The sequence below is a fragment of the Myotis myotis genome, unplaced genomic scaffold, assembly GCF_014108235.1.
Source record: "Myotis myotis isolate mMyoMyo1 unplaced genomic scaffold, mMyoMyo1.p scaffold_m19_p_8, whole genome shotgun sequence".
Classification (NCBI taxonomy): Eukaryota; Metazoa; Chordata; class Mammalia; order Chiroptera; family Vespertilionidae; genus Myotis; species Myotis myotis.
Genome location: NW_023416390.1, coordinates 48968642 through 48992334, shown reverse-complemented (window position 1 = coordinate 48992334; position 23693 = coordinate 48968642). Strand labels below are relative to the sequence as shown.

General features: G+C 43.1%; 1 protein-coding gene across 1 annotated transcript in view; it reads right to left on the bottom strand.

Annotated features, from left to right (window-relative positions):
• Positions 1–23693, bottom strand: part of STK39 (serine/threonine kinase 39) — a 271030-nt gene that overhangs the window by 60018 nt on the left and 187319 nt on the right. The window lies entirely within an intron of this gene.

Below are 23693 nucleotides of genomic sequence, written 5' to 3'. Positions count from 1 at the left end.
GTCCGACTGCCGGTTTTGGCACAATCCCTTTCACAATCCTCGACCGCTGGCTCCTAATCACTCACCTGCCTGCCTGCCTGGTTGCCCCTAACTGCCCCCCCCACACTGGCCTGACTGCCCCTCACTGCCTCTGCGTGCTGGCCTGGTTGCCCCTAACTAACTCCTGCTGCCGGCCAGGTCTCCCCCAACTGCCCCCTCCCTGCTGGCCTGGTTGCTCCTAACTGCCCCCTTTGCTGGCCTGGTTGCCCCTAAATGCCCCCCACTGCCGTCCTGGTCACCCCCAACTGTCCACCCCCACTGGCCTAGTCACCCCTCACTTGGTCACCTCTTACTGCCCCCTCCTCCCAGCCTGGTTGCTCCCAACTGCCACCCTCTGCTGGCCTGGTCACCCCTAACTGCCACCCCTGCTGGCCTGGTTACCCCCAACTGTCCCCCCTGCTGGCCTGGTCGCCCCTCATGGCCCCTCCGCTGGCCTGGTCACCCCATGCAGCCTGCTGTTCAGTCGTTTGGTCGTCCCTCACTAACCCCCCTGCTGGCCTGGTCGTCGGCAGCCATCTTTATGAGGGTGTGACAGTCAATTTGCATATCACCTCTTTATTATAGAGGATTACTGTATTATTTTCTACATAAACAACTGTAAAGCTACTTTTTCCCCACCCTATATATATACTCAATCAAAAAATTAAGTGACACTGGGGAAATATGAAACAAGTAAATAAATGAGTTTTCCATTTATATTAATTTCAAATAATGATAAGCCGCAGTGAGCAATAAATTAGAATGGTTTTAAAATGTCCTAAGATTGTTATGACTAACTCAACAGATGCTAAATTAAATAAAAACACCTTAAAAAACTGCAGTACAAAATATGAAATAGTAATGTTTGTAAGTACTCAACTACTTGCTCAGCCATCAAGAGTGTAAAACAGAGACAGAAATAGCTTGATTACTAAACATCCCTAAACACTGACCTTCCCGTGCCCTGAATGTGATCAAATCCTGTTTAGCACTCCAGCTGTGGTCCCCTAAAACTCTGGTAACTATCCCCTGGTCTCTATGTACAGTGCTCAAATCATGATGACACCAGCCATCTCTGGGCTGTTTTGGTCCTTATCCTGATCTTGGTTCTTTATGTCCTACCACATCCCATTGAACTAAATGCAAGGAGGCCAGAAAGACAGCAAAGGCCTCCTTGGTCCAGTACGGACTGAGAGAAAGCCCTTCTCCCAATGCCTAGAGAAGCTGGCCCACGTCTAACACCTTTCCACAAGCAGAGAAGTAAGGAGTCAAAAAAGCCAAGGGATGCCCAAGCGCAGGCCACGGACAAGAGCATTGAACAAATTTGCATCTCCTCTCAGGCGTCCCCAATTTTAACTTTATCGCTACTCTACTCAGAGATAGAATGGGACTAGGGGACACCAGAAATTCCTACAGCTGTGCTTCTTTTTGTTGTTGTTAATCCTCACCCGAGGATATGTTTATCATTGATTTTTAGACAGAATGGAAGGAAGGGAGGGAGGGAAGACAGAGAGAGAGAGGGAGGAGAGAGAGAGAGAGAGAGAGAGAGAGAGAGAGAGAGAGAGAGAGAGAGAGAGAGAGAGAGAGAGATAGATATGAAAGAGACCCATCGATGGTTGCCTCCTGCAGGCACCTGGACTGGGGCCAGGAATTGAACCTGCAACCCAGGTACATGTCCTTGACCAGGAACAGAACCCGCAACCTTTCAGTGCATGACATTTTAACCACTGAACAACACCGGCAGGGCCAGCTGGGCTTCCTTTCGGACCTCCTGAGAAACTGAACACTGTGAAAATTTTGAACTCTCTAAAAGAATAGACACATGACAGACACAGGAAATTGCAGACTACTGTAGATGGCCCAGAGATCATGTGGTACCCTGGGATAAGCAGCTCCACCCTGGAGGTGTCATGTGCCATGAGCATCAGTGTGGGCAGTGGGAAGGCCGCTTACATGTTGGATTGTTTACACAGCCTGGGTTTTCTTAATAAACTACTGAAGCCACCACACATTTCCATAGTGCTTCCACATACATCAGCAGGTCTCATACTTTATAGTCTTAGAAGCCCTTTCCATTTTTAAAATGTATTAAAGACCCCTAATGAGCTCTTGTTTGTGTTGATTATATATATCAAGATCTAGCGTACTGGAAATTGAAACTGATAAAATTTAAAATATGTATTATTTTATTTGAAAATGACATTAACTCATCACATGTTAATGTAAAACGTTTTTATGAAAATTGCTTTCCAAAAGAAAAACAAATCAGTGAAAAGAGTGCATTGTTTTCTATTTTGTAAACCTCTGTAACATCTGGCTTAAGACAGCTGGCTCTTATATATGCCATATCACGTAGCCAGCCGCTGAGAAATTTCACTGTACAAGTGAGAAAGAATGAGAGTGACAAGAGCGGATAATATCTTAATATTATCATAAAAATAGTTTTAACCTCATGGGCTCCCTGAAAGGATCTCAAGGACCCTTAGTGGGGTCCTGTGACCCCACTTTTAGAAACAACTGATCGAATCTCATTAATCAAATCTCACTTTATCCAACAATCAACCTTTGAGGTACACCAATCAGATATTACTTGTTTTCCAGCTTTTAGGTATGTTCAAGGCGTTTCCAAGTATACAAATTTAATGAGTGGCAGGGTAAGGACCAAGAATTCTATATTGAAAATACCTTGTACATATAGAAATGCTCAATTCCTTTTGCTTTTAAGAAAAAAAAATATCCCCCAAGACTTTACGTTACCATAAAAAGATCAGCAAGCATTCATTTATCTAATAACCTTGGTTTTGTGTGCTGAATATCAGCAAAGGTTGAATTAGAACTAAAACTACCCAAGAAAAAAGGGCCACAGGAAAGCAAGTGTTTAGAGTGATTTCCTCCTGAACTGACAGAAGAATAAAAAGATGAAAAGGAATCTGGTTTGATGCTAATTCATGTCACTGTTCCTTTCTTCTCTGTCCTTTGATCAGTCTTATCTAAATTATTTTGTTCAGAAGAAAACATTACTTTTGGCCATAAGAAGGCATGTGTAAGAACGGTACTTAGAATACCCTGATTCTTTCAATGTTAATACCACAAAAGTAGTATCCAACACCCACAATCTCTTATCTACATCTTCTCTAGCTCAAGGTATAGAGGTTGCCTAGTCAAGTCATTCTTTTATAACTCTGAACCTAAAATACCCACCTCTGAAAAGATCACAGTGATTGATTGTGAGTAGTCGACTTGCCCCATCAGGATGAAATATAGTTGGAAAAATGCCTAATTGCATCTAACTACTGAAGGTCATCCTTTTATGAAGAATTAATCTTTTCAGACTCATACTTAACACCTTTAATTGAAAGTACTTTTGCTTTAATTGATATGGCACAGGGTACCCTTGATTTCAGGGAAGCTGAAAATAGGTATGATGATTTAAGGCCAGAAACTAAGTCTGTATAATTACATAGAGGAAACATTAAAAACTTGAGAGTAACAGCTTTAAGACCCAGGCCACTTTTGATAACTTTTATTAAAAACCCTTTCAATCTTAATTTAAAAAAGAAAGAAAGAAAAACCCCCAAACTCTTAAATTTGGTAAGGCTCAACCCCCCATTTCTCATTGTATGAATATACGGCATCACAAATGCAAATACCTACAGGGCCCAGGCAAGAAAAAATTTTTAAATGGGCACTTACAATTACATGGTTTAAAAAAACAAAAGGAACAGTAGAATACTGTGTACAACTAGCCCTCCAACTCCTGTCACTCAACTATCTGGTTGCCCTCACAGAGGAGATCAACGCTTCACGCAAAGTCTGGACACCAGAAAACTGTACCTACCCAAAAGGAATGCATAATTTTTCCTTTCAAATTAACTTCTCTCTCTGCTCCTTGTGGCAGTAAATAGTGGTAACATCCATCTAGCATGACCTATGGTTATACCCCCTTAAGACTTTTCAAATCATCTATTTCTCTGAAACTCACTACTGACCAAGGACTGGTCACTATTATCTGCCAAAGAGAGAATAAGTGACTTAGTGAACAGAGGATATTTTATCCACAATCACGGCCCCACCCATGCACACACAGAGAAGTTAGAAATGTATAGCAAAAGGAAAAGGGACCTATTGAGGGACACGTTATTCAGGGTAATCTGTTTTCTTTATTTTTATTTTTTTGTTGTTAATCTTCACCCAAGGATATTTTTTCCATTGATTTTTAGAGAGAGTAGAAGGAAGGGAGGGGAGGAAAAGAGAAAAACATGGATGTGAGGGACACATCGATTTGTTGCCTCCTACATGTACTCTGACCAGGGTCAGGGATCAAACCTGCAACCCAGGTACATGCCTTTGACCAGGAATGGAACCTGCCACTCCTCAGTGTGCTGGCTGACACACCAGCCACTGAGCCCTACCTTCCAGAGCATCAGGGTAATCTTTGACAGAAGAATGTGTTGTAGCCCAGGAAGAAAACTGTTGGACTTAAGTAAGATATGAAAAACGGTGCCAGTAGAATGAGCTGAAGGATGCCTATCACATAAGGCCAGAAACAGAAGAATCAGGAACAGAAAAAAGCAGATCCCATGGCCAGGCCGGTGGTTGCTATGACACAGTCTCTATGCTCCCCTCTGGGCTTTCCTAGAGCCCGAATCTTGAAGTCAGGTAACCAGGCTGCCTTAAAACTGGAGACTCTCACCTGGAGACCAGTTGGCTGGGCTCAGCTGCAATTCAGCCATTCACCCCTAATCTTCACTGTCCTCTGCAATGCTTCCCTCATGAGTAAGATAAGCTGTGTGAACACTGTGCGGATCCCTTCGCACTGCTGTTTGGCATGACGGTGCCTTATATTTTGAGGCACACAGAAGTAGAGGGGAAGTCCTGGCTCTAGTCCTTAAAAGAGTTTACCATCTAGCCAGAGAATGACAGCAGACATAGGTAAAACTACCAGGAAAACCTCAAGTTAAATAAGTTCTTAAAATAGTAGTCAAGAAGGAAATACCAGACTAATTCAGACAAAGGGGCATTTCCTCACTCACTTCATTCACCCTTAACATTCCTGTCAAGTCAATCTCCTTGGAGGTTGTAAAGGTCCAATCACAGAATCATAAAATTTCACACCTGGAAGGGGCCCTAGAAGTCACCTAAGCCATTTGCCTCATTCTGCAGGGGAAAAACTGAAGCCAGAGAGATTAATCGGCCTGCTCAGGATTACACAGCCGGTCAATTCAGGCCCCACTTCATAAAAACCTATTGATCACCTACCAGGCGTCAGGCCTATCCCAGGAGCCATTAATGGCAGAAATGCCACCCAAACGTGGGATGAAGATTTCTGGATGACTGCTTTCTATTCTCCATTGGTGGTTCCCAAAGTGCAGGCAGAAAGAATCCCCCCCGACCCCAATGACACCCCTGCCCCTAGTTGAGAACTACATGCAGTGAGAGATGTCACGGAGGAGAGGTTTCACCTATAACTGAGGTGGTGGCAGAAACAGCGGTTGAGAGCCACTGCTGCGCCCACCGGCGCCATGCTCCAAAGCCCTGTCTGAAATGGAAGCTCCCCTAGACATATGTATATATCTCCACACACCATGAGCCATATGCCCCAAGAGCGTATGAACACTGAACCATATACCTACCCCCCCACCCCCAATCCTTGGCCTTGCATTTCACTTGCCTCAAAAGAGCCTTTGGGACCAGGGAGCCTCCTAAAAAGTGAAAGTGGCAATTCCTTTCAGCCTTGTATTTCCAGACGCCCAGAAATATGCCTATGACCTAGGAATTAACAGTTGGTAGCATCCAGAATTCTCATCTATAATGAGCCATGCAGCATCACACAGTCATATAGATCAGGAAGTCCTCCTCCTGTCCCCTTTAAGAACAGAAAAAAAAGGGGGGAGGGGATAACATACATATGTACATGTGTGCACCCACATGCAATGTTTTCTTCAAATAAGGTATTTTGACATATCTTAAGGAATCTGATCTTCCACACTGGTTGGTTGTCTGCAGGTTTTTCTACAGCTAAAACCTCAGGCTAAGGACCTGATGCATCCCACTGGCTATGGGGCAGCCAGAGGGACCCTTTTAGATTGGTAACCTGCAGGGAGCAGGCTGGCTGCATCTGATTCACACAGCTGACGCTTAAATGAGAGGTGCGCGGGCAGAGCCCTGCATAGAGAAATTGACACTCTGCAAAATGTTGTGTCACCAATGAACAAATCACATGCAAAAAAATTATCGTAAATAACTGCCTTTACTGTCTACAAAGAATACTTTCCATCTGGAAATAATCCAAACTAAGTTAAGAAATTTTTTACTTTAACAGAAACCTCTTGTAAATCCCCATGCCTGGGCATGACTGTTTCCTCGCCCTCTCTCTACCCCCTCTCCAGCCTAAACAAACAGATTTCTTTTTTTCTCACCAGTACATACTTTGGAAAATCATGAAAAACATTTCAGCCTACAGGAAAGTGGAAAGAGTAATAAAACAAATACACATGACCTATCATCCAGAACTTTTAAAATGGCAACATTTCGTCATATTTACTTCAGAGCTTAGTACATAAAATTTTAATACTGTTTTACCTACACAATATAAAATTGAATGTGCTGCATCCCAGCTGTGGTCATTCATGAGTGAACAGATTACTGGGTACGGGCTCTGCTTCCTGTCAAAATTACAGAACTCTATTTTCATCGGCAGCAGCCCTTTTCAGATTTAGAATGTCCTGTGAATATATTTATTGAACTGATTTTTTAGCTGGAGGGTGAAAGGGAAATGGAGCAGCCACATAAAAACTATAATCATATGTACAGCTGGTAGGAGCAGGAACATTACACCTAGTCAGAGTTCTCATCTTTTAGCAGAGGAAAACTGTTAAGTGCACTTATTCGTTAGGGGTTTTGTGTATGTCTCTGGATGGAAACCCACTGACATAAATATAGAAGCAGCCTTCATTAGCATCATTTGTACTTGAAAGTTTGGAGCGTGTTAGGGCTTACTGCAGAAAACCCAGACTCGTTAATGTTTCCATGATGGATACCTCTCCTCAACGCACCAGGCTCCCATGTCAACATGTCAAGTCCATTATACTAAAAATGTAAAGGCAGCTCTGACCCATGGATTCCATAAGTATCTGCTTGGGCTCTAGACATCATGTCATGGCAGGTATATTTATTTATTTATTTGTTTGTTTTTAATCCTCACCCAAGGATATTTTTTCCATTGCTTCTCAGAGAGAGTGGAAGAAGGGAGAGAAAGGGAGACAGAAATATTGATGTGAAAGAGACACATCAATTGGTCACGTGCCCCAACCAGGACCGGGGATATAGCCTGCAACCCAGGCATGTTCCCTTGAGTGGGAATCAAACCTGTGACACTTCAGTCCCTGGGTTGATGCTCTAACTACTGAGCTAATTGGCTAGAGCCTGGCAGATATATTTATACAGATCAATACAGTATACGGAGAGGTGTTTGGTCCAGAATGAGTAAATTTTCAAGGTAATGGAAGTTGGCTTCTCTAAGGTACAAATCGTTACAAACTCAAATTATTATGGGCAATTATCCCTTCTTTGACAACAGTTTATTTGGTTTAATTCTTGCAAAAAGGATGGTAAGTAGTTTCAAAATTAAACCAAATATACAATTGAGCATTTGATTGTTAAAAACAGCAGAATGGTGAAAGAGACACTACACATACTGGATACGGCATTATGCCCACGGAGCACTGCATGCAGCTTTGCTCACAGCTCAGGAAAAAAGTGGGGAGGGATATTGCATGACACAGTCCTTACTCTATCAAAAAAGAAAACATGCGAGGCAAAGTTTTCCCCTTAGCATTAATACCAAGGAGAAACTTTTTATGGAAGCCACTTTATAAGAGACACTGAGTAATGTCTTCAACTCTGTGTTGTAAAAAACAAACTTTTCTTTCATATAAATGCCTTCAACTAGGTGGCACAAAAGATGGGAATGTTTTCTCCCATGTGCTGAAGGCACAATATTAAATCTTACCTGAGTAATGGCATTTCTGCTGAGAGTGGAAATAATATAGCTGAGGTACATTGTTTCCTGGTGATTTGCCTCCATAAGGGAAGCTCCAAGAACCTGAAGAAATGAATGGCCTATATAGACTGCTTCCTGATGCCCCAAAAGTATCTTTGTCAAGTTCTGCAACGGGCGATTCTATGACTGCACACTGACAAGTATTCGAAGGCGCCTGACAAGTCTGTGTGTTGATTAAACATAGATCTTTCACCTTCGCTAACACATGCACGAGAAGCAGGGGTCACATTCTTCTGTGAACATTAGGAGACTGACTTACCTCCTCCCCTAGAGGGATGGCTAACTGCTAAGGGAGGTGGGCTGCAGGGTATCTGAACTTCAAAAGCAAGCTCTATGTCTGGCCAAGAACTTGCATGCATGCTCAGCTGAACACCAAACGTGGTTGCTTCGAAACAGAGAAAGGGTAACATTTTGCTTAAAAGTTTTAAAGAATGTGTGCTACTAATCAAGAGGGTTAAAGCCATAAAAGAGCCCTGACAAGTTTGGCTCAATGGCTAGAGGGTCGGCCTGTGGACTAAAGAGTCCCAGGTTCGATTCCGGGCAAGGGCATGTACCTGGGTTGCGGGCACAGCCCCAGTAGGGGGTGTGCAGGAGGCAGCTGATCCATGTTTCTCTCTCATGGATGTTTCTAACTCTCTATCCCTTTCCCTTCCTCTCTGTAAAAAATCAATAAAATATATTTTTTAAAAAACCATAAAAGAACATTAGGATAAGCTGCACTACAATGAAGTGAACAGAGAACTATAAAATTCTTTAAACTTAAGCCAGGTAATCACAAAAGTAGCAGAAACCATGTTCTATTTTAACTTTCTTTTTCTTCTAATTTTCCTACTAATTTATATGTATAGTCATATCCAGGGAAGGCTATATTAAACATCAGCATATTTCAAGGGAAACTGGTAAGTTTCAACTAGGTTTAAAATACCCACCCAACAAAAGAGGAAAGTATGAAGGACAAATGAATAATCAGTGTCCTCCAGGTTAGAAATGTAAGCAGAATCCACCGGGCTTTCCCACAGGTAGTGTCTTAAGACAATGAAATTAGTGATAGATGAGAATGAGCAAGTGTTTTCCATCCGGATCCATTACACAGAAATGGCCTATAAGTAAGTGTGTGTCCAGTCTAGTGTGGATGACCCTTTGACAAAGACATCACCACACCTCACGCTGGATTTCCCTGAAATTACTTCAGCAAAATAATCTTTTTACTTGGCATCTGACAGGTTGGTGATGGGCATCAGGAGGGAATAATGTCTGTTAGAGCACATCAGCCACACTTGTCAGGAGGCTCGATTAGGGCAGGACTTTCATGTAAAAAAATAAAAATAAAAAAATAAATCTAACACTTTCTCAAGGCAAACAAACAAAAACAAACAATAACAAACCCCCATCCACTCGCTTCAGGTGTGCTTCTCTGACAGTGACGGACACCGACTCCAGGGCTGAAGAAGCGCGAGGAGCAGGCGGGGACCTGACAGCAGAGTGTGGGAAGCTTCCTTCGGGTTAACAGACCCCAGAAAGGCCAGGGGGTGGGAAGGAGTCCGCTATTTGCATGACGTGATTTAAAGTGAAGGTTAATATCTGAAGTGTCTCCAGGTATTTCCACATTTTCTTTTTAGATCTGAAGATTGCCCCAGGGAGAGAAGGGAAACAGGAGCTTGGGCTCATCTGCTCCTCAGGGATGCCCCTTCAAAGGCCCCACTGCTGCTCTCGACACACAGCTCTTCTCACTACGGCTGGTGGCCCTTCAGCCGCAACCACCGTGCGATGCCGTCTTCCTCTCATCTGATCCTGGCCAATGTTTAAAAGTTGGCGTTTATACCTTTAGTTAACATTAAATTCTTGGTCTTTGGAGCACTAATCTATGGCACTCATTATTACAATGTTTCAGGGGGGAAAAAACACTATCCCCCCCCTTCAAAAGTCCCAGATACAGTAAATAAAATGGCATTGATCACCTGGCACAGAAGTCAACCCATCCTAACTGGAAAATGCCAAGTACCCGTAAGTGGTCAAAACAGAAAAGACCCCCAGCTTATCCTGAAGCTAACTTTGCAACGGTGCAGCTCTACTCCACCGTGAATGGCACAGCTGAGGACAAACCCAAAAGAGACTCATGTAATATGACCTCATTCTAGTGCTCAAAACAATTGTTTGCCTGTGTTCAAATATGTGCTGTTGTCAAATAATGAAATTGATATTCATGTGAGAGTCATAGAATCCATATTTTATAGCCTCACATTTTGATGATTTTTAAAAATATATTTTTATTGAGTTCAGAGAGGAAGGGTGAGAGAGAGAGAGATAGAGAGAAACATCAGTGATGAGAGAGAATCATCAATAGGCTGCCTTGCACTGAGGATCAAGCCCGCAATCCAAGCACCTGCCCTGACCGGCATCGAACCCTGACCTCCTGGGTCATAGGTCAACACTCAACCACTGAGCCATGCTGGCTGGGTAAAAACATGCTTTTTTATTAGATCCACTCAGCCTGTCATAGCTTGGTTTCTGAAGACAACATTCTTGAATTTAAATGCCAACTGTAACATTGCCTTGTAACATTAACTGGCTATGAGACCCTCTGGCAATTCACTTAACTTTCCAAGTCTTAGTATCTGTATCTGTAACATAAGGCAGTGACAGCAACTACTTCATATGTAGCTAAAAGGATTAGGTGTGAGAAGGCACGGAGAGTGAAAGACATACAGCAAGCACTCAGTCAGTACTGGTTAAATAGTAACAACCCTAAGAATAAATATAATCTTCAGCCATTGAGTTCTCCATGTCCAATATTGGGCCCTGCCCTGAGATCCATTCTTTCTCATCTTTTCACCTCACCTGAGCAGGAAGGTAGGTGTCCGGACCTCCACTGAATCCTACAGTAGCTTCTCACCATAAACACCAACATCTATAGCAAGACTTCAAAGGGTACAGGTCTCTATATCCCCCTAAGAATCCCAAATAATAAAAGGGTAATGCAAATTGACCCTAATGGCAGAACGACTGCTGGACCAGTCACTATGAGGCATACTGACCACCTCTTGGTCCCTTTCCCTGGCTGGCAGGCTCCGATCACCTGATGGCCACCCGTGGTGGGGGCGGGGCCGGCGATCGGGCAGGAACAGCCAACCTCGCGGTCCCTTCCCCTGGCTGTCAGGCACCAATCACCTGATGGCAAACTGGGAACTGGGGGTGGGTGGTGGCATGGGGCGGAGCTGGCTGTGGGCAGCTGGGGAAGATGGCCCTGATCGCAGGCCAGGCTTGGGACTGTACCCACATATGAATTTTGTGCACTGGGCCTCTAGAGCGTGAATAAATGTGGCCTGGTCATTTGGAGTTGGAGAATGGCACTTTCCAGCTGAGGGTTGAAAAAAACAGAGCCAGTTAACTGGGGCTGCTCTGGAATCCTTGGTAATCCTCAGAGGGTGCAGTAGACACCCGAGGACCAGAGAATTCTCCTGGTAATGAGAATGAATTATTCTCTACTTTGTTTGGTCAAATCAAAGATCACAGTATATGAGGAGGTAGAGAAGTATAGCAGTTAAGATGGAAATATGCCTAAAGTATGCAAACCTTCTGCCAGATGAGGAGAATTCCTTAAGAAAAGGGACACAAGGAAAGCATCCATTTGCCGAGTATTTCTAGCAACTCTCTTCCTTTGCACCAGAAGGCAGCGCAGGGCACATGCCAGTCATACTATATGCTCTCCACCATCCAGGGCCTCTTTGGACTCGGGCAGGCCTGAAGGAACAGTGCCCCAAGCTCAGAGTGCTTTTTAATTGTGGCTCCCATCATCACTGCTATTAGGGCCCTGTCACTCAGAAATGCTCTCGGCTGTCAGTGACGGCATGGAGTGCTGTGAAGATAACATTTCCATGTTTTGTATTCTGAACATTAAAAACCAGTTTGGCTCACCAAATAAGCAGCGGGTGTCACGCTAATTATGTAACTTTTCAGAGCACTAATAGGATCTCCCACTGGGCCAAGTGGGAGGGAAAAAAGCATGGCACTCATTTTTAGCTGTGCCTTAGCATACTGACCTCCTTCAGCCTGTTGATGGGGCCATTAATAAAACATTTTAAAATGACCTGAAAAAGCTTTTTGTGAACTAGAGCCTGGATCTGGCTGCCAAACAGCTGTGTGCTTGAAAGACTTGGAAGAGGTAACCTAGTTGGCTGTTGATGATACAAGCCTGTTCTGGGAACCTCCTATATCCAGAATGCTGTTCACACTTTTGATTCGTTACAGACGAAAAAAGATTTCCACTCTTGAGGAGTTTTCAAAGCCAGAAATAAGGATGCCTCTGATGATGCCCTAGTTTTACTCGGGACACGTTAGGATGTGATTCAATTTCACTTCCATACCTGATGTGGGATCACCAACATGCTTTCTTACAAGCTCCTTTCAATCTATCTTATATAATAAAGAGCTAATATTCTAATTAGACCAAACACCAGAACGACTGTCCGGATGACCTTCCAGAAAAAGCCAGGGCAACGAGGGCCAAGGTAGCTGGGGCTGAGAGGGCTGAGCCCCTTGCACGGATTTCATGCACCAGGCCTCTAGTCTACACTAATAAAAGGGAAACATGCAAATTGGTGTCACTCTGCTACCCTTCCCATTGGCTAATCAGGGCGATATGCAATTTAACTGCCAGCCAAGATGGCGGCTGGCAGCCAGGCAGCTTGAAGTGAACATGAGGCTTGCTTGCTTCAGTGACGGAGGAAGCCAACGTTCCCCGCCTGCCGCTGCCAGCCTCTGAGCTTGCAGTTTGAAACATTGTTACAAATACAGAAGCTAAACAAAACCCCAGAAACCTGCTTTCAGCCAGCCGGGATCTCAGAGCTGGAGTTGAAACAGTGTTTCGATTATAGAACCCAAACAAACCAGATACCTGCTTTCAGCAGTGGAGGCGTAAGAGCTGGAGCCAAGCCTCAGAGCTAAAGCTGGCCCAGAATAAAAAAAGAAAAAGAAAAAAAGGAGCGGTTGGTAGCTTCAGTCACCCACCAGCCTGAAAACAGCCCTCAGCCCCTCACCCAGACTGGCCAGGCACCCCAGTGGGGACCCCCACCCTGAAGGGGGTGTGACCAGCTTCAAACAGCCATCATCCCCTCACCTAGGCTGGCCAGGCACCCCAGTGGGGACCCCCACCCTGATCCAGGACACCCTTCAGGGCAAACCAGCTGGCCCCCACCTATGCACCAGGCCTCTATGCTATATAGTAAAAGGGTAAGATGCCTCCCAACACCAGGATCAGTGGAGCCGCGAGGCCTCCCGGCACCGGGATCAGCGTGACAGGGGGAAGCGCCCAAACCCCCTGATCGGCCCTGCTCTGTGTGTGACAGGGTGCTGCGCCCCAACCCACCCCCCCCCACGGGCCCTGCTCTGTGTGTGAGGGGATAGAGCAATAACCTCCCCATCAGCCCTGCCCTGAGTGCGAGAGTGGCGGTGCCCCAACCCCCTGATCGGCCCTGCTCTGTGGGTGATAGAAGGCAGCGCCCCAACCCCCTGATCCGCCATGCTCTGTGTATGACAGGGGGCGGTGCCCCAACTCCCCTATCAGCCCTACTCTGTGAGTGACAGGGGCAAGCTCCTCAACCCCCTGATGGGCCCTGCTCTGTGCGTGACAGGGGGGAGCTCCCCAACCCCCTGATGGGCCCTGCTCTGTGCATGACAGAGGGCAGTGCCCCAACCCCCTGATGGGCCCTGCTCTGTGCATGACAGGGGGCAGCGCCCCAACCCCCTGATGGGCCCTGCTCTGTGCGTGACAGGGGGCAGCGCCCCAACCCCCTGATGGGCCCTGCTCTGTGCGTGACAGGGGGCAGTGCCCCAACCCCCTGATGGGCCCTGCTCTGTGCGTGACAGGGGGTGGCGCCGCAACCTCTCCATCGACCCTGCCTTGAGTGTGACAGGGGGCGGTGCCCTAACCCCCCAATCAGCCCTACCCTGAGCGTGACTGAGGGTGGCACCGCAACCTCCTGATCCGCCCTGCTCTGTGCATGACAGGGGGCGGTGCCCCAACTCCCCAATCAGCCCTGCTCTGAGCCCGACCAGGGGCTGCACCTAGGGATTGGGCCTGTCCTCTGCCACCCAGGAGCAGGCCTAAGCCAGCAGGTTGTTATCTCCTGAGGCGTCCCATACTGCAAGAGGGCACAGGCCTGGCTGAGGGACCTCCCCTCCCCCCCGAGTGCACAAATTTTTGTGCACCGGGCCTCTAGTATATATATAAAAGCCTAAGACACCGAAGGACTGGTTGACCAGTTGCTATGATGCGCACTGACCACCAGGAGGCAGACACTCAATGCAGGAGCTGCCCCCTAGTGGTCAGTATGCTCCAATAGCCAACCTCCTGCAGCTGGACAATCTCCTGGATGCACCTCCCCATCCCATCAGCCCTGATCGCTGGCCAAGTCAAGGGACCCCACCTGTGCATGAATTCGTGCACTAGGCCTCTAGTTTTGGAATAATAATTTAAAACAAAAATATTACCATTCTTACAATTCTAAATTATCCTAATGGGTGGTTCTTAAAAGAAAATCAGAGAAGAGTTTGACCTTTTACTTTGCCTTTCCTTTCTTCTGACAAAAATAACATAAATAGAAATATGCATCAAATATAATTCTTTAAACTTCAAAGAAAATACATCATATGCCATTTAGTTGAGTAAATGTGATCAAATCTGGGAACTAAAGGAGAAGTTACTGACGGTGAGTTAAAAATGAGGTAAGCAGAGCAACTCATTCAGTTTAGCTACGCAGAGGACACGCAGGCAAGGTGCAAACCTGGGGAGGTGAAACAATGCACCGTCTGTGCTCAGTGAGCTTATGTCCAATCCCAGAATTCAGGCCTGGAAAGAAACGCCACAGACTGAGGTGCATTAGAGAGGTTAGTGTGCTGTCCCTTAGGAGAACTCTCATACAGATGCTGGGACTATGAAAGCTTCTTTCTTTCAAATGTCTACCCTATCACACCCTGCTACTCTCCATCCCCACCATCCTCTCCTTAAACACACGTACTTAAAGGGTAATGGCACTGCTTATGCTATGAAGTTAGAGGCAACAGAGACAAAGTCATTCCCAGATTCCACATTTCCTAAAATGAACTCATAAGTATATGCTGAGCATAGAGAAAATTCAAGTCTATCAAACTACAAACAAAATGCCTGAGGAATTTCATTGTCACTTTGTAGGTTTCTTACATTAGGACAGATGAGAACAGGTTTACCGAGGAAAAATGCACAACTCAGAGTATTTTCTGTGGGATTAGCCCATGTCCATGTGGCAGTGCTGCGAGGCTATACAGGGAAAGGGCTTAGTGCCCTCACTGAAAGATGATGAGGCTGGTGAAGAAGGCTCACAGAGTGGGCTCCATCCTTACCTGTTCTAGTGATTGTTCATCACTAGAAGGTTATACTACAGAACTCCAGCAGAGTCAGAAACATATAACCATGTGCTTTCAGGGTAAAACAGGTGTCAAATTATTGACTTCTTCCAGCATCAGGCAAGCCTGACTCTGGAACCTCGAACTGAGAAAACAGTATTAGCCCAATAGCTCTGCCTAGCTCTCTCTAAAAATGGGCTTAACTGTTCTTATTGGAACAAAAAAATATGTTGATTCAGAAAATTATACAACAGGTTCATGAGCAGAGATTTTAAGGGGAGAAGGTAACATATCTCAGAAGAGCAATATCCCCTGGATACTCATAAGTCAAGGGTTTCCCTCAGAGGCATTGCTTCTGCTTTTTACCAGCCAGTTAGGACACCTAGCAACACTCAGGATTCCTACTGGCCACATTAGAGAAGGGCGGAGGCAAGAGCATGCGCAAGTCTTTTTAGGGAAAAGTTAGGGAAGGAGAAGAAACAAAGAAATGGCTATGAAGAGGCTGCTCCTCAGTGTCTCATTATTAAAGGGATCATTTGAGAACACTCACAAGAGAAAATAATGCTCACCGAGCTTCAGCAGGTAATTGCTAATAACAGTAAGTTCCGAATAACCTAATTTCTTTCTTTGCTATCATCACAATCAACTTTCAATTCCAGAGGAAAGCCTTAGGCTTGCTTTGTTAAAACTAATACACATTTTTTGGACATGGTGTGAATTCTTTGAGAGTAATAATAGAAATACCAATTTCCATATACAAGGAATAAGTTATTTTACTGGGCGTGGAAACCCTGTAATGATTTTAGAGTCTTGTCATGCCCCCTCTGACTCTGTCCACATGGGGATTTTGAGATTTGGCTCAGCAGAAATGCAAACTGAAAAATCTAATCACTGCTTTTTAATCTAGCCAATTAAATTAACAAAGATTATAAAATGACAATAGGAAATGTGAAATCTCACAAGGATACAGTCTATCAGACCTTCTTCCCTCACTGCTATCAAGAGTATAAATTGATATTATCTTTTGGGAGGGCTAGTTGGCAATATGTTTCCAGAATTTTAAAAGAGTTCTATCCCTTGATATATCAATTCTACATCTCTGAATCCAACATTAAAAAATGAATTAAACATTTACCTTTTTTTGAATAAGAGCAATCTTTAGAGCATTTCTTTTGTAGCAAAAATCTGAAACCAAATTAAATCTCCCATGATAGAAAGTTAAATAAATTGCAGTGGAAAAACCACATGATTCAATATTACATAGTTATTAAAATGTTATTTATGAAGAACTTTTAATGACATATGGCATGAGAAATGGTGATAATGTACACTAAGTGTAAAAAGCAAGTGTAATATAATTAGAATAATAATAATAATAAAAGCTGAGTAAAAGAAACAGAAGAATACACCAAAATGTTCATCGTGCTTATCCCTGAATGGTGGTTAGATGGGTAATTTTCTTTTTTATAAGTGTCTGAATTTTTCAAATTTCCTGTAATGAACACCTATTACTTTTATAATGCAGAGGGATAAAAGGTTTCTTTATAAAGATTCACTAAGATTTGAAAGAGAAGCTGTGCTATAATTCATGATCATTTTGGGTAAATCAGGAGAAATCAAAGTATAGTACATATAAAGATTTGGTAATGAATATTCATACCAGCATTAATCATAATAGTCCAAAACTGAAATAAAAATGTCTACCCACAGGTGAATAAAGCAACAAAATGGGGTAAATCCATATAACACAGTGATTATCAACCTTTTTCATCTCATGGCACACATAAATTAATTATTAAAATTCTGCAACACACTATAAAATACATTTTTTGCCGATCTGACAAAAATAATAGGTGTGATTTTGATTCATTCACATCAGACAGCTGTTATCATGTTGGCTACTGTCAATTTTATTTGACAATATAAGGGAAAAGAGGTCAGTGCCCTGCCTAAACAGTCAGGTACTGCATGTTTTAAGAATTCATGTGCACACAGTTGAAAGTTGCTGATATAATGAAATAATACTCAGCAATAAAAAGGAAGGAGTTCTTCACACATGCAACAACATGGATGAATCTCAAAATAATTAGGCTTAGTGAAAAGAGCTCTCTTTTAGCACATGGAAACTCAAGCTGCACACGCCCCCTTAAATTTATGCATTATGCAAATTGAGGATATAATACATCTTCCAATATAGCCTAACATATCAATTCTATTTTCAAAGGGCTCCTTCCAATTTCTTTCATGAATACATCTAAATAATACTTGGTTTTTAAATTACTTGGTATTATGCCTATTTAACATAGCATATCGGTAAAAATATGATTCATTTATTTTTTAGCAAGTGTTTACTAAGCTCTGTTTAGGCAGAAACTGTTCACATAGCTGTGAACAAAACAGACCTGGATCTAACAAGTAAAATACTAGCATGCTAAACCCAATATTATTGTTTGTGATGATAAACATTTGCTACCACAACAATGAAAAATACCTAATCTTTCCAACTCTTGAAGCCAAACTCTTGCAGATGTATTTAGAATGCAGCACTTAATGTAATCAAAGTTCCAAGGGATATACCTCGGGCTTATGGAAGAGGAAGCCATTGATCACATCTGCTTGCAAAGTGATCTGCCCATACTAAAAGCACGTCTCCTTTACTGTGAGGTTTAGAATATTGGGGTATAAATTGAATAGTTGGGAAAAGGTATCAGAGGCTCATTTTTTTTTAAATTTGCATGATCTAGCCCCACTGTTGCTTCTCTGCAGCACATTTGCAAATGAAGGCTCCTCTGGATGACAGACAAATCAGCCTCCTGAATGCTCCTATGAGAACCACAGCATTGCTATTGCTCATAGAACAGCTACACATAAGAATTCCCTTCCATCAGCACACTGCAAAAGGGCTTTTTTTAATTGTCAAAACTCTTACCCTGGACTAACCTCTCCCTTCCAAAAGCATTTTCTTAACTTCTCTAAGCCAAGGCCTTCTCAGGGTTGATCAGCAGAAAGAAAGAAGACACAAACTTAAATTAGCCCCTAAAGAATTAACTTTATGCTGTAATTCAATGAGGACAAGCCCTTGACTTCTAAGGAGGGTCAATCTAAGAAAAAGCAATTCAAGAACACTTGCACTTTTTGCAAAAAATAAAATAGGTCAAATTTTCTGCTGTTATCCAACATTCTTTATAGAAAGAACCATGAGCCTGACTGCTGTGGCTCAGTGGTTGAGTGTTGACCCATGAACCAGGAAGTCATGGTTTGATTCCAGGTCAGAGCACATGCCTGGGTTTCGGGCTCGATCTCTGGTAAGGGGTATGCAGGAGGCAGCTGATTGATTCTCTTTCAACACTGTGTTTCTATCTCTCTCTACCTCTCCCTTCCTCTCTCTGAAATCAATAAAAACATATTAAAAAAAGAAGAAGAAGAAGAACCATAAGATAAACTTCTCTTGAATTCAGTTGCAAGCAAAAGCCTGCCTCTCTATATAATCTTTTAATTGTACAGGTTTACTTTTATCGGGAGAGAATTATACAAATAACTGTAATTTCCTGGTTGCCAAGAAGCTAGAGCTAAATTTACTTCTCAGTGATTGTAATTTTATCACTTTGGGTTCCTGGTGCAATTCTCTTTCCAGTCTCAAAATGCTTCTCATTTCTTTCTCCTACTTTGTGTTTTCATACTGTAAGTTACTTCAACTCTTTTCTGAAAAAAAGGCAGGGTAGAAATAACACGCCATTCATTTTTCATCACATGGTTAAATCAATGCTTGCTTCAGTTCTGGTTCCTCTGAACAGTTCTATGCTATGTCGCATCAATTCCCTTTTCCCAAGTCAAGATTCAATATGTTTTCCATGCACAACACAGAGTTCCTCTGGTTAAGTAATTCCTGCTTATTTTAAAACAACACAATTTTAAAATACATGTATTTCTTACAATGTTTACTCCCCCATTTCCAATAGGTGGGTGGCATACTCACAAAACACCTATTTTGTGGAGCATATAAACCTTCCCGTAATTTTACATGAATTAAATGTCCAAGTCCACCGGCATTCCTTCATGTAGAGCCTGCGGACTGGCTCCTATGGGGTATTTCTGGCCTCTGACAAAGAAGGACACAAAGCCAGGTAAGAAGAAAGCAGATCTGAGAATTACGCCTGAACCAAAAGCAACTCAGAAAGGAAATCCAAGAGGTTCACCAAAACAAACCAAAGATAAGAAGCCAGAGTGCGATCGAGGGCTCCGGGAATGGAGCAAGGGAAGCAAGCAGGAGGCAGAGGCTCCGGAGAAAGACTGCTGGTTGACGCTTGTGGGGCTTCGGAGGACATCTGAGTTAAATGCATAAGTTGTACTGTTTTGTTTTGTTTTGATATCCGTTCATGTCTCCTAGCTTGAACCAGTGCTTAACATCCTTCCCTGCTCCAATTTTCACAGATACCTAATTATTTCAATGACCAATAAGCAGAAGTTAAAACTAAAACAGGTGAAATGCATAGCAATTACTTTGTGAATATCTATGGCAGTTTTCATTCTTCTGCTCTGCTGCTGGGTTCATATCAGCCCCATCTATTCAGGAAAGAGTTCTCCATCTAGAAATTACCTCTGCACATAGACTACACTCTCCCGTAGACATGAGCAACCGGCCCTCAACATATTCAAAACAGCCAACAAATACATGACAACACAAACACACATGTCAAACCAGGTTAGCATGGTTCAAAGGTAGGGGTTTGATGCAGTCTGGCATTCATGGAAAATAATAGCAGCAGCAACAGGCTATAAGGGCCTTAGTTCTAGCTCCCTTCCTTCTAACCAAGGAGATTTTGGGGGGTCTATGGGTGGGTTTCTGAGAATCAGCAAACCCACCTAAACTGCATGCAAAATGCTGTGTAAACGTTAGATATTCACTAGTGGGGGTGGGGGGGCACGCCTTCGCTTAATCTGATTTTTAAAAATCTACAGCCATCCCTCACAAAGGTTAAGAACTGTTACCTTTTCCATCCAGCCGTCCCTACTGCCCGACTGCACCCAATCAATTGTCAGCCACCACAAACTACCACAACACAAAGGCCGCCTTTCACTCAGAAAACAGGGCACGTTCCCTTTACCTTTTAACTTGACTCACTTTTGTACCCCCAAGCACACTGCTTGACATATGGTGGGCACTAAAAAATTGTTTGTTGAATAAACAGAGTTAATTAACCTGCGGAGTTTTATGTATTAGTCTCTGATAGCAAAACAAAAACAAAACACACAAAAAAACCCACCAATAACTAGTAGAGGCAAGTCTAATCTGGAAGCTAATGATTCCTAAGTTTTAATTGAAAATAAACATAAACCGCAGTGATAGGAGCAATTAAGTGTGTATGTACAGAAAACGGCAAACAAGCAACCCTCCAGATATACTAAACAATATTTCCCTGCTTGATTAAGTCTCCTTGCGGCTGCTTCTAAACCTTAAAACGGGGAAGCAATGCGGTGTGAGTTTTCTCTGCAGATCCTCCTTGCAGGAGGGATGCGGCAGGGGGGGCTCCTTAGCTTACAATGATGTCAGAGGCACAGGACAGGCCCCCCTCGGGCCTTGTCAAAGCCCCTGCGAATGCCACCACAGTCCTTTGTCCGTCCTTTCCTGGTTTCTCTGCTGAACTTCCTCATAAGCACATGCTACTCTGTGAAGATTTTTAACTTCTCATACTTTCTGACCTTGTGCTTTGGGCAGCATTTTTATGTATACCTGAAATATAGGGGGTTCTAATTTCCATTTTTTATATGAGAAAAGGCTGCAGACTGTCCAGTAGAGAAATCCCCCAAAGTGAGAACCACTTTAGGTAAATTAATGCCACATGATTCTTTATATAAGAACAATAATAAGCATGGGCATTATTATTGAGGATTTAACTAGTGGAAAGCAACTTTCAAATTGGGGGCAGGAGAGCAGTTTCTAAAAATAATTATTCAATTCTCTAGAGAGGTTGTTTTAAAGCCCTGTTCATATATGCAACATGTTATAATACATCATTTTTATTTTATTCATTGCCTCACTTTTAAAACAATTATTCAATTTATTTAAACAAACAAACAAACAAAAAGCATTTCTCACCCCCCCTCACCCCCCATTCTTTGCAATGTTCTCTGGTGCCTATGAGCTTGGTGTGTTTTGTTTTGGATTCCACATATAAGGGAAATCATACAGTACTTGTCTTTCTCTGACTACTTCACTTACACAATGCCCTTAGGTCCCTCCTGTTGTCACAGGGCAAGATCTCATTCTTCATTGTGGCTGGATAACATTCCATTAGATGTAACCATTTCTTTATCCATTCAACCACTGATGAACATTCAGTTGTTTCCATATCTTGGTTATGGAAATAATGCCGCAATAAACACGGTGGTGCACATATCTTTCTGAATTAAGGCTTTTCATTTTCTTTGAATGCCCAGAAGTAAAATTACAAGATCATGCGGTAGTTCTATTTTAAATATTTTAAGAAGCCTCCATACTGTTTCCCATAGTGGCTGCACCAATTTACATTCCCACTGACAGTGCACAACATTCGCCTTTCTCCACATCCTCAGCAACACCTGCTATCTCAGGTCTTTATGATAACAGATATTCCAACAAGTGTGAAGTGTTATTTCAGTGTGGTTTTGATTTGCATTTTCCTGGTGATTAATGGTTGAAACCTATATAATTTTATTAACCACTGTCACCCCAAAACATTTAATTTAAAAATAAATAAAGGAATGCAAATATGTAAAATCCTGAGGGTCTGCAAGTGTAAGCCCTGCTAGCTGCCAGGTAATGTGGAGGTGTCCCTGATGGCAACTGCAAAAATCGGGACTCCAGACAAGTGTATAAGCTCCTTTCTGGGAGACACCAGTGAGCTGGAGCATGCCAGGAAGGCACCCACAGCCTACCAGCCTTTACAGCAGCTCACAGGACTCTCAATGTATCTATTAGCCATTTAAGATGTGTCATCTTCACATAGCTCCCTTTCTTCTGAATTATGCAGCATAACAATGGGTGACTTTAAAAATATATATATATATGTTTTTATTGATTTCTAGAGAGGGAGGGAGAGAGAGAAGGAGAGGAAATGAGAGAATGAGAGAGAGAGAGAGAGAGAGAGAGAGAGAGAGAGAGAGAGAGAGAGAGATCTATCGGCTGCCTCCTGCACAACCCCTACTGGGGATCAAGCCTGAAACATGGGCATGTGCCCTGACTGGGAATTGAACCAAGGACCTCTAAGTTCATGGGGTGGTGCTCAACCAAAAGAGCCACACTGGCCAGGGCAACAACTGCTGACTTCTGAGGAACAGGGAAAGGTCCCTGAATGCTGTTGAGTATATCAGGGTATTGTTAACTGGATGGCAGGGATCGCTTCCCTTTAAGGTAAACTAGACTTAATGGACCTTTCCACAGTTTCAACACCAATAACATAGTAAAGAATAAAAGGAAAAAATAGCCATTTCCTTATCAGTCAACATGCAACTGAAGCCCAAGGCCATTATGAGTGCTGGAGTCCTTACACAAGGACTTAACGAACATCATAAAGTCAATTCCAGCCTTAGAGACGTTCCTGAGCATCAGCTTGGCTTGTCATTAAAATCTTGATAAAATACTAAAATATGATCCTAAGTCTGTTTATAGAAAAGATGAAAACACTGAAAAGAGCAGCCTCTAGTCATTTTCTAAGAAACAGAAAGTATAAAGATACCAGGAGTTTACAAAAACAGAAGAAAGCAGAAGATTAAAATGTACATGCCACCAAATCTACCAGCATCCAAATTCACACACTCTCTGTTGCACTGTGGAGGGGGCAACCCAGTGAAATTAGTGACAACTTTTTGGAATGGTAAGGAAAGACTTCTAGACAGAAAGAAGATGGTAATGAAAATGCTGGGCATGGGCCACAGAAGACGCATACAACTGGGGGAAGGAAGCTGAGACTGCAGCATACCATAAACTTGGGCAAACCCACAAACCATACTTCAAAGCCCCAACACAGTAACAACTCTAACAGGACCACTACCAGAAGGGTAGTTATTTTAAATTCTCTTTTCAAATAAATATAGAACAAAAATAAGTGAATACACTGAAGAGGAGTAAACCTGATAACAAGGACAAGAGAACAAGGCAGTGCGTAAACAGCAAGCTCCTTACGACTTCTAGTTAATATTTGAAAAGTAAAGGTACAATTCTCAAGTATGTGTTCCTCACTTATACCTTAGAAAC